Source organism: Brachyistius frenatus, unplaced genomic scaffold (assembly GCF_029030835.1).
Source record: "Brachyistius frenatus isolate BFR_SWC_R1_liver_20210118 unplaced genomic scaffold, ASM2903083v1 Contig_28, whole genome shotgun sequence".
NCBI lineage: Eukaryota > Metazoa > Chordata > Actinopteri > Embiotocidae > Brachyistius > Brachyistius frenatus.
In genome coordinates this window covers 3,115,546-3,131,111 of record NW_027210627.1, presented here as the reverse complement: position 1 = coordinate 3,131,111, position 15,566 = coordinate 3,115,546, and the positions used below count along the sequence as shown (strand labels likewise).

The 15,566-nt window shown below is 42.2% G+C and overlaps 1 protein-coding gene across 1 annotated transcript in view; it reads right to left on the bottom strand.

The window, feature by feature from the left end:
• Positions 1 to 12,557, bottom strand: part of hdac4 (histone deacetylase 4) — a 125,810-nt gene extending 113,253 nt beyond the window's left edge. The window contains exon 1 of the mRNA XM_069698901.1: positions 12,484 to 12,557. The gene's annotated coding sequence lies outside the window, so the exon portion shown is untranslated. The remainder of the gene's footprint in view (positions 1 to 12,483) is intronic.
• Positions 12,558 to 15,566: the final 3,009 nt, after the last annotated feature.

Here is a 15,566-nt window from a genome sequence, read left to right as displayed (position 1 = left end):
AGCATGTTTACACAGCCCCGCAAATCACTGACAGCACTGTCAGTGCTACGCTGTCTGTACCACACCCAAGCTGGGGAAAGCTTTGAATTTGGGCCTAATATTGTGGCTGTATTAGTAATCCAAATGCAACAATCAGACACTTATGTTTTTAAAACGCCACATTTTATTGAGCACAATGTGAATTGAAACATTCGATGGCTCCTCCCGCTCTGACTATATTTTTACTTCCACAGCTTGCATGGTCAGCTGGGGAAGTCGGTTCCTAAATAAAAGGCTCTTCCCTGTAGTGGAACCCAAAATTAAAAGCAAACAGAGGCCTCCTGAAGGCTTACACTTACCTCTGAGTCAACAGCAGGAGAAAAAAAAGAGGAAGAAAAACTTTTCATACTGTTTCGTATACGTGTGCGCCTTATGAAATCAAAACTGCAAGGGAGTATGTAAACACACACACACACACACACACACACACACACACACACACACACACACACACACACACACACACACACACACACACACACACACACATCAACACAGAAGCCACTGGCTACCGGCTGAAACTAAAACTCACCTCTGTCACATCGAACAGGTGTCAACAGAGCTGAGCACAAACAAGTGGTAATGAGAACGGCCGTCAGTCAATAGAAATAGTAAAGTGTGTACGTGCTGCCTTCTTTGCTCTTTCTCAACAAATACGCACATCTTTTTTGCCGTCCTCGTTACTTTAAAGCTGAATTGTTGTCCAATAAATAAATGAACTGAGTGAAGTTGCATGGCCAAACAAAACTTTATAGAAACACAGTACTGCCAACATTCTCTAGTGTCTGTTATCTTATCAGGAAAAGAACAGTTCCTCAAAAGTATGACAGATCTAATGAAGGCCGAGCTCATTATCAGCCTGGAATGTGCAGAAGAAATAAAGTCAGATCATATAGTTGAAGTTCTTAAATCTAGTAAAAAAAAGTTAGCTCCAGTTTTGCCTTCATGGTCTTAATGTGATAATATCAAAGTTTAAAGCAACATATGTAATGTTTTTGCTGCGCTTTGGCAACAGCGGCCTCTGTGGTCACGAATAGTTATTACAAGTCGGTGCATTAAATTGTGCTTGACGACTGCAACAGCTATCAGAGCCACTGTAGCGATGCCTTTACTTACAGAATCTAGAGTTAAGTTCAAAACAAATGTTTCTTTTTCTACTTTGATTTAAAAAAAAAAAAATTTTTTTAAATGTATTGACATGGCAAGACCTGTGCTAGAAAAGCCAGAGCAGAGGCCCGAACCCACTCCTCCCTGACTGAGCTTCAGTTCCTCGTTGGCCATCTTTACTGGCTGCTGAGGGAAGGTAACTATGCAGCGCGTGTTGACACCGGAGTTCTGGTATATGACTGCATGTGGCGCTGGAATATCTGGACATAGAGATCTTGGACCTGGCAGGAGAAGATTCCCAAATCAGCATGAAGACCGGGAACGTCCCGCCTCGCCTGCAGTTGGCCGGTTGCAACAACGTGGAGCTCAATAAGCCGCCGTTATCGATGAGTCCAGTTTTAGCGAGACATCCGACTCGCTCACCAAAGTTTATGATGCTAGAACAAGGCGTTCGGGGTGCACCGTGGGCATGAGGGAGGTGCCGGCCTCCCAATCAAAGGTCAATTTACCATCAAAAAGTGTTAAAACAAAAAGGTAAACATTGGGCCTTTAGGTGCCGACTGTGAGCTCTCATCTCTGAGTTTGAGAAAACAAACGTCGATGTGTTGCGAGGACAAAGTGCCTCCTGAGTGTTTTTTTTTATTTTCATTTTGCTCCTCACAACATCCTTCAGGCCAGAGGCAAAACAACCAGAGGGGAGGTTCAGACGTCTGTGTGGTTTACTATAGTTAGTCACGTGCACCAGTGTAGGGATGATACTTAGATCACCTGGGAGGGACACTGCGAGCGGGTGGTGACGGATTTGCTGAGGCATGAGGTGTCAGAGTAAAAGCCTTCGGTGAGTTAACTGGAGGTCAGCGGTGCAACTCTCAGTTCACTCCGCCTGTTTCTGTCAAAGGATCCGTCTGTCACACAAAGAATCCCGACTATGCTTTTACAGGTTGTTATACTATGTCAGCAATGACTTCAGGCATTTAGTACTCTCTCTCTCTCTCTCTCTCTCTTTGCCACACACATTCAGTGTGCAACTCAAACCGAAGCCGAAGAAATGCTCCTTCACCGACGCCATCGACCTGCAGTTCGTAGAACTGATCTGTTGTCAGCTGTGTTCTTCCGACATGATTTTAACTTTTTTATTTTTTATTTGAACTCCCCGGTGATCCCATTTAAAATGTATCTTCATACAACGAAGCAGGAATTTTTCCAACACCGTAGCGCCATAAAGATCCATCACCCGCATCTCTTCAAGCGCCTCATTTTCCCCGACTGATTTTAAGATTGGATGAGATTTATTGTTCTCGTGCAGTCAAGTTTGAATCTGCAAATGTTTCATGAGGCCTGACAGGAAAAACAGCTCTCAGGACCCCTTAATGGACTTCATTTCCCAAGCACTCTGAGCACTGCCGGGAGTAATCACGATGGCATAAAAATAACATGTGGTTGGATAGCGAGCAGTAAACAACAATTAAGAGACCCCTTGCATAGCTCATGAAATGAATCATTGAAAATGCACTTGTGCAGTGAAGACTGCTTCAGCCTCTCAGCCCTAATTGACTATGAATTATTCAGCTGGCGGAGTGGGATTAGCGGCATCACTGGCGTGCCATGGATTGAGGTGCTCCTGATTTTGCTTTGTTGTTGTCAGAAGTAGTTAAGGTATGTAGTTTTTACAGTGAGTTGTGGAAAATGTCTTCAACACGACGTTGAACCGAAGGAAAAAGGCTCGCATCTCACCGCTGGCATGACGAGGACAGAATACTGGAACATCTGTGACTGTCGCTGGTTCAGCCGAGGACATGAAACCGTTGTGAGAGTGTGTAAGCGGGAGAAATGTGACCACTGAGAAGTTAAAGAGACAAATTACCTGACATGAAAGCACCTGCAGTAACACAATAGTCCCTACTTCTTTTTTTTTTTTTTTCTCCAAGTGAACAAGGTCAGCGATGACCGCGAGACATCCCATGAATCAGCTGTTGGGTAAATGGAGACCAGACGACAAACGAGGACGACTGCTATCGAGCGGCACGGCGGCATCATTTTTCCTGTTGATACAGAGCTCTGACCGCCTCGGGACGGCCCGTGTGTTGACGATGACCGGCCCAACTGCTCACATGCGTACCCACAGTTAGCAGGATCGTGACACAAACCTCCCGGTTTTGTGTGATAATACACAATGGAACGTCAAAACAAATTGACTGAAGATCAGTTGTCCTGATTTGCAAAAGGTGCGGTCACAAAAAAACAGTGAAGTGAAGTTAAACAGAGCTTCAGAAAAATCCCTGAAATCACTTTGAAGGTGTAGTTAATGGTCGTAAGAAAAGAGTATGTCATCACGTTTGGTAATATGACGAAAGACCCTGCACCCCAAAATCAGTTCTCCCTGCCTGCATGTGCAGCTGCATTCTCGTATCGGCAATAGATTTGCACAAATCCACTTGCTTGTAAACGCTGAGCTGCATGCAGGTGTTCACAAGTCGTCCCTGTGAACCACCCTGCATATGGGGAGGTGAAAAAACATTGTGCGTCATGCGCACATTCACATGAAAACAACAGCGTACTTTTCGCCTGAAGACGCTTTTCAACCCAGCTGAGGAATTCAATTCAAGTTTCCATAACACAAACACACAAGAAGTCTCTAACTCTTGATGGCGTCACAGCCATGAAGCAAAATAATGAGTTCTGCTGTCAAATATTCTTGCGTAATAAACATTTCTTTGTAAGCCGAGTGACTCACCGAGCTGAATATTGAGGGAAATGCAAATCAAAGTGAGCATTTGACTCAGTGATGACTGGCACCAAAATCACATACTTCAGAACTGTCACTTGAGTTGTGCACAAATGTAAATGAAGCCACAGATACAGTGGTGTGAAAAAGTGTTTTCCCCCTTCCTGATTTCCAATTTTTTTGCATGTCTGTCACACTTAAATGTTTCAGATCATCAAACAAATTTAAATATTAGTCAAAGATAACACAAGTAAACACAAAATGCAGTTTTTAAATGAAGGTTTTTTTTATTATTAAGGGAGAAAACAAATCCAAACCCACATGGCCCTGTGTAAAAAAGTATTTTCCCCCTCCTGTTAAAACATAACTTAACTGTGGTTTATCACACCTGAGTTCAATTTCTCTAGCCACACCCAGGCCCGATTACTGCCACACCTGTTCTCAATCAAGAAATCATTTAAATAGGACCTGCCTGACAAAGTGAAGTGGACCAAAAGATCCTCAAAAGTTAGACAACATGCCAAGATCCAAAGAAATTCAGGAACAAATGAGAAAGAAAGTAATTGAGATCTATTAGTCTGGAAAAGGTTATAAAGCCATTTCTAAAGCTTTGGGACTCCAGTGAACCACAGTGAGAACCATTATCCACAAATGGAGAAAACATGGAACAGCGGTGAACCTTCCCAGGAGCGGCCAGCTGACCAAAATTACCCAAAGAGTGCAGCGACGACTCATCCAAGAGGTCACAAAAGACCCCACAACAACATCCAAAGAACTGCAGGCCTCACTTGCCTCAGTTAAGGTCAGTGTTCATGACTCCACCACAAGAAAGAGATGGGGCAAAAATGGCTGCATGGCAGAGTTCCAAGACAAAAACCACCGCTGAGCAAAAAGAACATTAAGGATCGTCTCATTTTTGCCAGAAAACATCTTGATGATCCCCAAGACTTTTGGGAAAATACTCTGTGGACTGACGAGACAAAAGTTGAACTTTTTGGGAGGTGTGTGTCCCATTACATCTGGCGTAAAAGTAACACCGCATTTCAGAAAAAGAACATCATACCAACATTCAAATATGGTGGTGGTAGTGTGATGGTCTGGGGCTATTTTGCTGCTTCAGGACCAGGAAGACTTGCTGTGATAAATGGAACCATGAATTCTTCTGTCTACCAAAAAATCCTGAAGGAGAATGTCCGGCCATCTGTTCGTGACCTTAACCTGAAGCCAACTTGGGTTCTGCAGCAGGACAATGATCCAAAACACACCAGCAAGTCCACCTCTGAATGGCTGAAGAAAAACAAAATGAAGACTTTGGAGTGGCCTAGTCAAAGTCCTGACCTGAATCCTATTGAGATGCTGTGGCATGACCTTAAAAAGGCGGTTGGTGCTGGAAAACCCTCCAATGTGGCTGAATTACAACAACTCTGCAAAGATGAGTCGGCCAAAATTCCTCCACAGCTGTAAAAGACTCATTGCAAGTTATCGCAAACGCTTAATTGCAGTTGTTGCTGCTAAGGGTGGCCCAACCAGTTATTATGTTTAGGGGGCAAACACTTTTTCACAAAGGGCCATGTGGGTTTGGATTTTTTTTTCTCCCTTAATAATAAAAACCTTCATTTAAAAACTGCATTTTGTGTTTACTTGTTATCTTTGACTAATATTTAAATTTGTTTGATGATCTGAAACATTTAAGTGTGACAAACATGCAAAAAAAATAAGAAATCAGGAAGGGGGCAAACACTTTTTCACACCACTGTATCTTAATAAAAGAATCCTCCACTACAAAATATGTAATACAGGGTGATGCTGAATGTTTGTTTTGCATTTTAAAGGTTTAGTACAAATCATCACTGAGCATTCGAAGCTGAACGAGGAGACGTGGTTGCAATACAGTATATTACTTGCATAACAGACCATTATAACAATGCTTGTACGCAGTAAATAAAAAAATAAAAAATCTTCATTTCTTGTCTTTTTAGTGGTTCAACTTTGAGAAACACTACAATTCAATTCGCGAAAAAAATTCCCCTTGGGGATTAATAAAGTAACTACCTACCTAAAGCTGTGCAGATGTGAACAACTGGAGGTTGATGCAAACACACACCAGCTACATGCCTGGAAATTCACTTTCCCTTCATCACCTGTGGAGTGTTTCTTGTCAGCAGGCAAGCTCAAACATATTACCTGCAGACAGACTGGGTCTCGATTTCGCAGTTCCGTGTCATTTAATTCTCCAGGTGTGGATGCCATAACTAACACTATCGATAAATCAATGTATTCCTGAAAACATCAACATCTTTTGCTGAATGGCTCGTGAGTTTAAACCCCTCAGAACAGTCGCGCATTGTTTATGAAAGCGATGAAAACTAAAAGGGGCATACAAAGTGAAAGAAAATGAAATGTAAAATAAGACTGGCCTCCCCGAGTGCCTCAAACATCTAAATTCAAAAGTATGTTTAAGGTTGCATGGAAAATGCTGAAGCGTGCCATGTTTCCCGAATGCGAGCGAGTGGGCAATCCTGTGAATCCTGGCGGGAAATGTGGGGTTTGGCGATTAAAAGTTTTGGCAAGCCACGACGACACCCTTCAGCTAACCCTATCTGTTCTTATATAGATGTGAGTTGTGGAGGTGTCAGCTTCAAACACCTAATTTATAACTATCATACGATACCATGGTGGAAAGTTGGGAGACAAATGGAAAAAGATGTTTGTTTGTTTAAAAAATAGAATAAAATAAAAAAAGGCATGAAATTGGACACCTTTATGTGTTTGAAAAAAATGAACATTTCTGCTCTCAGTGTCCAGCAACTCTACAGATTTGAGCCATCTTGTAGGTTGACCAGCTGTCTAATCCCTAAGTGAGCAAAAGAACACACACACACACACACACACACACACACACACACACACACACACACACACACACACACACACACACACACACACACACACACACACACACGTCTGCTGATGTTAATGGACATTCAAACATCCATACGCTGTTACCCTGGTAACCGAAAAAGCAATCAAATACAACGCAGGAAGTGGCATCTTTCCATGCTGTGAGCCCAGAAGTCCCATGTATGACAGAAGCCCACTCTCGTCCACTTCCCTTTCTTTGTCGCTCATATTCTTTCAAGATCGCCCTCCATCTTTAACACCCGCATCTCTCTGGAGTTCTCTCAGCATTACCCACGTTATCAACGATCCACCGCACACTTTACTGATCATCCATTCTGCACTGTGAAGCTGAAAACACGAGGCGGTTGACGTGCGTCGTGTTTTCCACGTCGCCCGTGGCACCAACGGGAGGCACCATGCAGTATTACGCAAAGACCACAGAGAAGAAAAGAGAAGGAAAAAAATAGATATGATGGAGAAGTTGCCCGTCGCCCCGGTGATAACAGCGTCGAGGGTCGTGCAGCTCGGGATATTTCTCGACTTCCTTCACTCTACTCTCCGAAACCGCTGTGACGCTGCGAGAGAAAGAAGTCGGGAAGCGATGAACTGCTGCGGGAAGCCGCGAAGTGCGGAAAAAAAAAAAAAAGCCTTTCCTCTGGTGGAGAAACATTATTTTTAGGCCTGGCGATGCTGGGAAATAGGAGAGTAGTGTTAAGTGTAGCTGGGTGCCGTGTCCAACGCGTGGTGCAGCGCGCCTCGCCACCGCCGTTGTGGGGGTTGAAATAGAAAATAATGAGAGCGGCTGTCTTGACGCGGCGCCTCTGCGTTTTGGCCTTGAGGGAGTTTTTATTTTTTATTTATTTTTTTTTTTTTCAATCAATTCTTTGCAGCCGTTTTAGCGCTCTTTTCTGGGGGAAATTTCTTTTTTTTTTTTTTTTTATGACCACTGTGTAAATGAATGAGTGAAGCTGCCTCCACATGATCAGACGGCCGAGCTAAACCATTTTCAACGGAGGCCGTATGGGGGGGGTGTATCACGGCCGTAAGTCAAGAGCGTGATCTCTCGGTTTGAGAGCATGATTTCTTGTTTTCACAATCAATTAATATTGTAATATTCTGTCTGAAAAGTCTACCCTTGGATTAAAATAGTCGCTGCTCACTCGCGGATTTGCTCCGCTCTCTTTCAGAACCGTACGCCTGCACTCGGAGTTCCTCTGAGTTTTCGCGAAACGACCCTGCCAAACGCCCCCAACCAATAGAATGCCAGGAATGACGTTAACCAATGAAATGGCACCGCCTCCTTTCAGGTGCGCTCGCTTCACGTCTTACAGCGTCCCCAGCGGGCGGTTACTGTTACTGTTACTGGCCACGGCCAATCTGCCTCCCCTTTCCCAATATACACAGTAGAAAATAAGTTAAGTGTGACTCCCCCCCTCCCAACTGTACACTTTTTTCTTTTTTTTAAACTAAAGTAGCTTTGGAACCGGATCCAGTCTGTGATATTATGTGTGTTAGAATCAATCAGTTTTTGGGACGTGCCATCGAACGCTCTTATTGGGCCATTCCTTGGTAAAAAACCATCTTTTCTATCCTTATGTAATGTTACCAAGTTTGTTTCTGATCACCAAACACAAGGAGGGACCCTTGACAGCAAAAATGACGACTAAATTTGCAATTCCTTTAAAGTCTGAAAAATATAAACTATCAACATGAGGATAATTAGAAATGTGTAACACTTGCTTTCAGCGAAACTGTAACATGCCAGGGGATCACTGCACCCTATTTGAGAGTGACGGTGTGTTAGGAAGGAGGTAGGGTGGTGGAATAGTTTGCGGTCCTGCCGGTTAAGTGTGCCTGTGCACCACAGGTACAGCAGCTCGTACCCGACACCACGCCGCCATTAATAGACTCAATCAGCGGAACAGTCACAACACGTGCACGAACACGGATGTCTTTCCCAACTGCCAACCACTTGTAAACTGATTTTGGGGCGCTAGGGCGGGTTCAAAGTCAGGACAAGGTCCTGGCAGAGCACAAAGGAGCTAAAACCGGTGTATTATTGGAGACGAGAGGAGCAACCGGGATATAGGGGGCCACGGCCATTTTCACATTGGGTGACCACAAGCATCAACATTACACAAGGATTCATCAAGCCCCAAATCACATCAGTTGAGGCTGAGAGCTTCTGTGTAGTTTCCCCATTACACGCTCTGCATCTCTTTAACTGCTCTGACTCTTCATCTTGTCTACTTTTACTGCTTCTTTGGCCAATTTTCAACTTCCTTTCTTTTAGTAACTTGCATAACAATAAGTCTAATGAGAAAAAGTGAAGTAACTGTGCATTTTACTGACTTAATCCAAGATTAAATAAAAAGGTTGGCCGGTAATGGTGCATGTTAACATACGTGGTTGGCTTCCCCCCCCCCCCCGAGTGTCATTCAAACCAAATTAGTATCTTCTCAAACGCTGAGAAACAAACAAATAAATGAACAGACTGGGAATAAAGAGGCAGTAATATGCTAGATGGCAGTGAACTAAAGGGAAGACCCCGCCAAACAGTTGGCAAATTTCTGCTGGGTGAATGTGTCCGTGCATTGCAGGGTCCTGTCACCTTATTGGTCCCTGAGCACAACAGTAGCATTAGCAGACCCCATCACAATCCGTTACTCTGAAAACATCCACAAAATGTCCATAAACGGATACATTTCTGTATTTCACAGTGCAGTTTTCATATCTGGTGTCTGGTGAGACGTTCCCGCACTGCCCAGATGATCAGTATAAGACAGTACGAGACGCTTTGCAAGTAACTGCAACATCAGCAGTCTGATTACAGCTGGGAATCCCCGTTTTACAAATATTTCCTGTATGTTTTCACCGTCAAATAAAAAAAAAAAAAAATTCCAGAAAAAAGAATCTCTAATAAAACATGACTTTCCCTCGAGTATCCCTTTTAATCTTTCAAATGTAGATGTGCATGCTTACTGTATGCTCTTCACAGCGTTCCCACTATTTGTGCTCCGATACCCTTAAAAGGAATTCGGCATGGCACCATGGATACACATTCAGGTCGACACATTAACTGTGGTTCAACTTCCAATCTATATACCGCTGTTCAGTCTCAAAATAAATCTCGGGTTTAATTCACCTCTCACATAAAGAGAGATGGAGAGTTAAAAGCAAGACAAGCAGTGGCGAAAGAGAATTTTAAGAAGTCTGACTTAACTGATTTAGCACTTTAACACCTGTTAAGACTCCTTAGATAGAAATTAACATATAGATTGTTATGATGTGTCTCATGACACAACACATTTGCTTTAATATAGTTATTATTGAGCTGTAATCATAACTTACAGTGATGTTGGCCCATATCACTCAGCCATAAGAGTATGATCCTAAACATCAGGGAGGATCTAAGACACACAAAAAAAAATTAAGAAACACCAAAAAACAACTTTTGATTAACTGATCTGAATATATTATTTTTATGAGCCCCTTCATATATTTCTTGGCCTGGCCATGTAAAACTGGCTTTGGACATTGCAGGGAACTTAATTCTGTCATCTATTGAGTTTGCATATCAAAATCCCACAAGATATAATTAGCACTACTTTTGCTCCACACGCAAACCTAAAATGTGAGCAGGATTTACTGCAGGTGTTTTCTTAGGAGGAGAAATTCACTCTAATACTCATTAAAAAAAAAAAAAATCTCCCAATGGACCTTAACAGTTTCACACAAATAAGGTGTGTGTAGTTCGCGTCAATAGGAACTTTTCGACTGTCTAGGCGGTGTTACTGTCTGTCTCAATCAGAGCGGAGAAGCTTCTTTCTAGACATTTACACAAATATTTAACTAACGCACAAAAAGAAAGAAGTTAAACAGGGCAGAGATATTTGTGTCTCCATCGTCAGTGACCTACAAAGACCAAAAATTCAGCGCAGCCACAAGACATATTGCACATTCCATGAATAGCGTGATCACTAGACAGGAAACCGGAAAGTGATTTACATATTAGTAATATTAAAAAATAATAAAAAAAGAAAAAAAAAAGAAAAACAACTCCTGGAATGAACATGGCACACCGCAGAGTCATGCGAACACTTCCTCTTTGCGTAAGACACAACAGAAATACGGTCGCCAAAAGAAAAAAAAAAACATGTTTCAGTCACAGAACATTTCTTGTGTCTGCTTTGCGTCACGATGTGATGAATCTCTTCCAGAGAAAGAACCATCCCACCTTATTCTTCAACAACGGATTATTACATGTGACCAATGAATAATTACAGCCTCGCCAAACTGCTCGACTTTTGGACAACAAAACCTTACAGGGCCGGATTGTTTCTCATATTTAGTGGATTTATTATTATTATTATTCAATGATGTCAGTCTATCTGTGTTGGCCTTGTGATTAACTGGCGACCTGTCCAGGGTGTAACTCGCCTTCGCCCAAAAGTCAGCTCGGACATACTCGAGCGCAGGATAAAGCGGTGCAGATATCGGACGGATGAATCTTAACACAATACCACGCTATCTTCTGCATGTCATCGTCAAAACAAGTGAATCTTTTCTTCTTCTTTTTTTTCGGTATTAACAGGAAAGATCCTGATTTCTCAACACCAATCAGGGCTGTGCTCTCAGCAGAGTCGTTCTTCAAAGAGGAGATCTCCTGTCAAGACGGTTTTTTTTTTTTTTTTTTAATTATTTTTGTTTGTTTTTTTATAAAGGCTGCTGTGACCTTGTTCCTGTGGGGTCTGGAGTTTACGAGCACGCGCCTGCACTCTTCCAGAGCGTGCAACGCTGAGGAGCACGAGTTTCCACCGGCAGGAGTCTTCACACAGAGCAGAGAGGCACAGAGAGGCCGCCGCCGCCTCCGCCTCTCCTCCTCCTCTCCTGGTGTTTACACTTCGCAAAGACACAAGTTTACACCCAAAAATCGGCGGCAGCGGGCCGTTCAACCTCAGCACAAACCTTCCATCACACCGCCGCTTTATCCTCGCGGACACGCACGCGCGCAGACTGATTTACGCACGAGCGCGAGGACAGGTAGAAGAAAAGAGAGAGTGTGGAGCGAACCCGAAGGTATACCGCGGAGCTCGCAACTCAAAGCGGGTGACAAAATCTCCCCCCCCCCCCCCCCCTACATCTGGCAACTCTTTACACTAACCTCACACTTAGAAAGGGGAGGGGGGGGGGGAGTCCACGCGAGACCGTGCTGCGGAACAAATTCATGAGAGGAACGTGAAAAGTTTGGAAAATAATCGTCCGTTGTCCATAAGCATCACTTTTTAAACCACGTTTCAGACGAGTTTAAAATAATACAACTGAATCCGAAATTAATAAACCAGACTTGAGCAGCTAAAGTCGCGGAGTAACAATGTTGCACAACACGTATAGTCAACAGTTTTGTTTTGTTGTTGTTGTTTTTTTTTAATATCCACTCCGGACTGGTAATCCTGAACAACAGAGCTCGTATTACGCAATACTTCAACCTTCCTTCTTTCATGACTATTAAAGACTCTTGTTAAAACTCTCAGGGAAAAGTCACGTACAGCGGACAACTGCCACTCCGGTTGACTCCGAGGAGAGAAAAGCGCAACAACCAGTGACATCCAACACCAGCCAACTTTCTGAGACATGCTTTCTAAACAGTCACACCAAAGAGAGAGAGAGAGAGAAGCTCTGTTTCACAAAGACAGAAAGGAAAACACTACCTGAATTGTGCACCCTTGGGCGCAAATTGCTGGTAATCTCGCACTCTCCAACAGCATCCACGGTGTAGGGTTTTAGGACCCGTCGGTACTGTACAAAAAAAAAAAAAAAAAAAAATCATTCAGCGAAACAGCTCCGCCATACTGAATTAATCACGTGTCGCACAAGCGCCTGTATTTCCGTAGGGGGCGGGATCTGCGGGGCAGGATGATTGACAGCTGAGGTAAAAGGAGGAAAATCGAATTGTTATTACATGAGTGAAGTGTGTCATTGTAATGTTAAGGTTGTTAAAGCAGACCACGCAGGTGTATATCACTACTGCTTGTGTCCTCTTCCTCCTTCAAATCAGCAGCAGGACACAGCTGAAGTATTCAGGTTTGTCTGTGGTTTATGTAATGCTCCTTTACTTACAAACACATCAGGTCTTTTTCTTTTTCTTGTTTAATGGGGATTTAATTCTCAACAGATAGTTTCTTTATTTTTTTTTTCCATTACCCAATATGATATTTGTTTGGTATTCTAAATGCTACTAAAGCTCACTAAAGCCATTATATTGAACTATTCTGACTTATTTTTGTATATTCTATTAAAGCTCATGAAATCTTAATCAGTATTTTTATGCAGCTATCAAATAAAAAGTAAATGAAAACACTTTAAGCAGTTTTTTATATTCATGAAACACCCAGCACCCCTTCCAATGTTACATATAGGTGAGACGGGGTATTGTTTTAACACACTTTGCTTTAGCACCTGTAACTCACTTAATTTTTTTTGATAAAACTCCCAATATTTTATACAAACTACCCACATTTGTTTACTACAAAAGTGCCAATTCAAACCTCTGTAAGAATATCACAGACCTTGTGATTTGATGTCAAATACATGGTGTTCCTTTGTTACAACCACAAGACCAGGGTGGGTTATAACGTTTAGACAGAAGAAGTCACACAATGCAATATTCTGCTGAAAGAGATTTATTGAAATTGAGTCACAAACTGTCCTCCATGACCTTTTTCCATTTGAAATCTGCAACGTTCAGTTCACTTTAAATATTGTAATCCGCTTCCTTGTGCAACCACGGTCTGCCCCACCTTCTCCCTTTTCAGTTGGTGATTCCCAGGTAGCTTTTTCCACGCTGACTTTCCAGAACTGCAGAGAACATGTGTCAACTTGATGCATTCAGTAGCTGATGTAGTACGGAGGTGCAGAGGCATACCATCAGTGGGTTCTCCAGTTGAGAGAGGTGAGACTCCTGATGTGACGCACAAACATGTTTACGAATGTTGGTTTTGCATCCTGTCTGGTTATGAAGATAATAATCCGAATCCTGGAAGAGAGAGCTGTCATAAAATGTTCAAAAAAACCAACTCAAGCTAGAAAACCAAGTGCACAAGGAAGGCACTGAAATCTCACCTGATTCTAATGCTTTTGGTTCCCATTATTTGTCAGAAGAACACTTTCATAGGGTGAGAAGAACACCTTCTTCCAACAAAATGAAGCAGGTCTTTAATGTACGAGGTCTTTCCCATCAGTCATTATCATTGTTCGTATGTTGGATCACCTTGTTGAATCCTTGTTATTGCCTGACTGGCTGTGAACAAGCCGAGAGTAGCACAGAAATTCTTCTCTTCTAAATCTTTGATTATTAGCATAATCACAAGTGGGCTTTGACAACAATCAAGTGAAGAGGAAGAAACTTTATTTATTGCCAGTGTGTTACACACACAGGAAACCTCTGCAGTTAACCCATCATTGAGTAATGAACACACACACACACACACACACACACACACACACACACACACACACACACACACACACACACACACACACACACACACACACACACACACACACACACACACACACACACACACACACACACACACACACACACACACACACACACACACACACACACACACACACACACACACACACACACACACACACACACACACACACACACCTGAAGCTGTGGGAAAATGCAGTGTCCCGGGAGCGGTTGGGGGGTTTCCCAAGGCTCCAGGAAGCAGTGTACGTTAAGACAGTCAAGTCAAATACAACAAGAGTTACCAAAAAAAAAAAAAAAGCTGCACAACATCAAACAAAAATCTTTTTAAATATTTGAGGCATTAAAGACAGAAGGGTAAGCAGCGTTTAATCACTGTGCTGCCTACACGTTTTCTTTTGCCAGTCCAGGGAATCATCACTTGGGATGAAAATACAATATAAGAGAGAGGAGATCAAATTTTACAGATGTGTCACCCACACCTCTGGGATTTATTATCATGTATTCTATGTTTGTGCAGCACTGCAGCATAACAGACACGCTGGTGTAAAAAATAAACTCACATTTGCAAGTGCACAGCTGTAAAAGACTTCTATTGTCATCCAAGGACGAAAAACTACAATAAAGTAATAGAATAGCAGAAACGGTTGTAGGTAGATGGAACATTACTCACCTTTAATGTTGAATAACGTGATTACTCTTTTCCTTTTTTTAATCCCACAGTAAGAACCAGGTTGTCTGCAGACATTTTTGCAAAATGTCAGGTTTGTTTCCCTGCGCTGTCCCTCCGGTATTTACAAAAATACTTATTGAAATTCAAGGGAAATTTCTAATTGCTACTCCCTTGTTACCCATCATGTTGCTTTCCTCCACTGTAGCTAATTATCAGAAGGAACCATTGCGTTTTATTAGCTGATTCATACAGTGAAATTACACATTTTCTCTGTGATTTTTACTGCAAGGTGTAATTTTAACACATTTCTGTTTTTCCTTTAAAAAAAAATAAAAAAATATTATTACTATAAACAGACATTCTGCCCCTGGGGATGTTTTTTTTATTACCCACCTTGAAAAAATAACACATACAGTATTATGCAGATTAAACAAGTAGCAAAGACATCACTAACAAGCCATGGTTTCAAAAATAAAAATGACACAATATCAGAGAAGGCAAAAAAAAAAAATAAACAATTCTCAGTGAGAAAACAGGTTTAATTAGGTGGATAGAATAGAAGACTGAATTGTTAGTCACATCAAGCCTTTGAAACACAGTTCATTATTCACACACGTTGT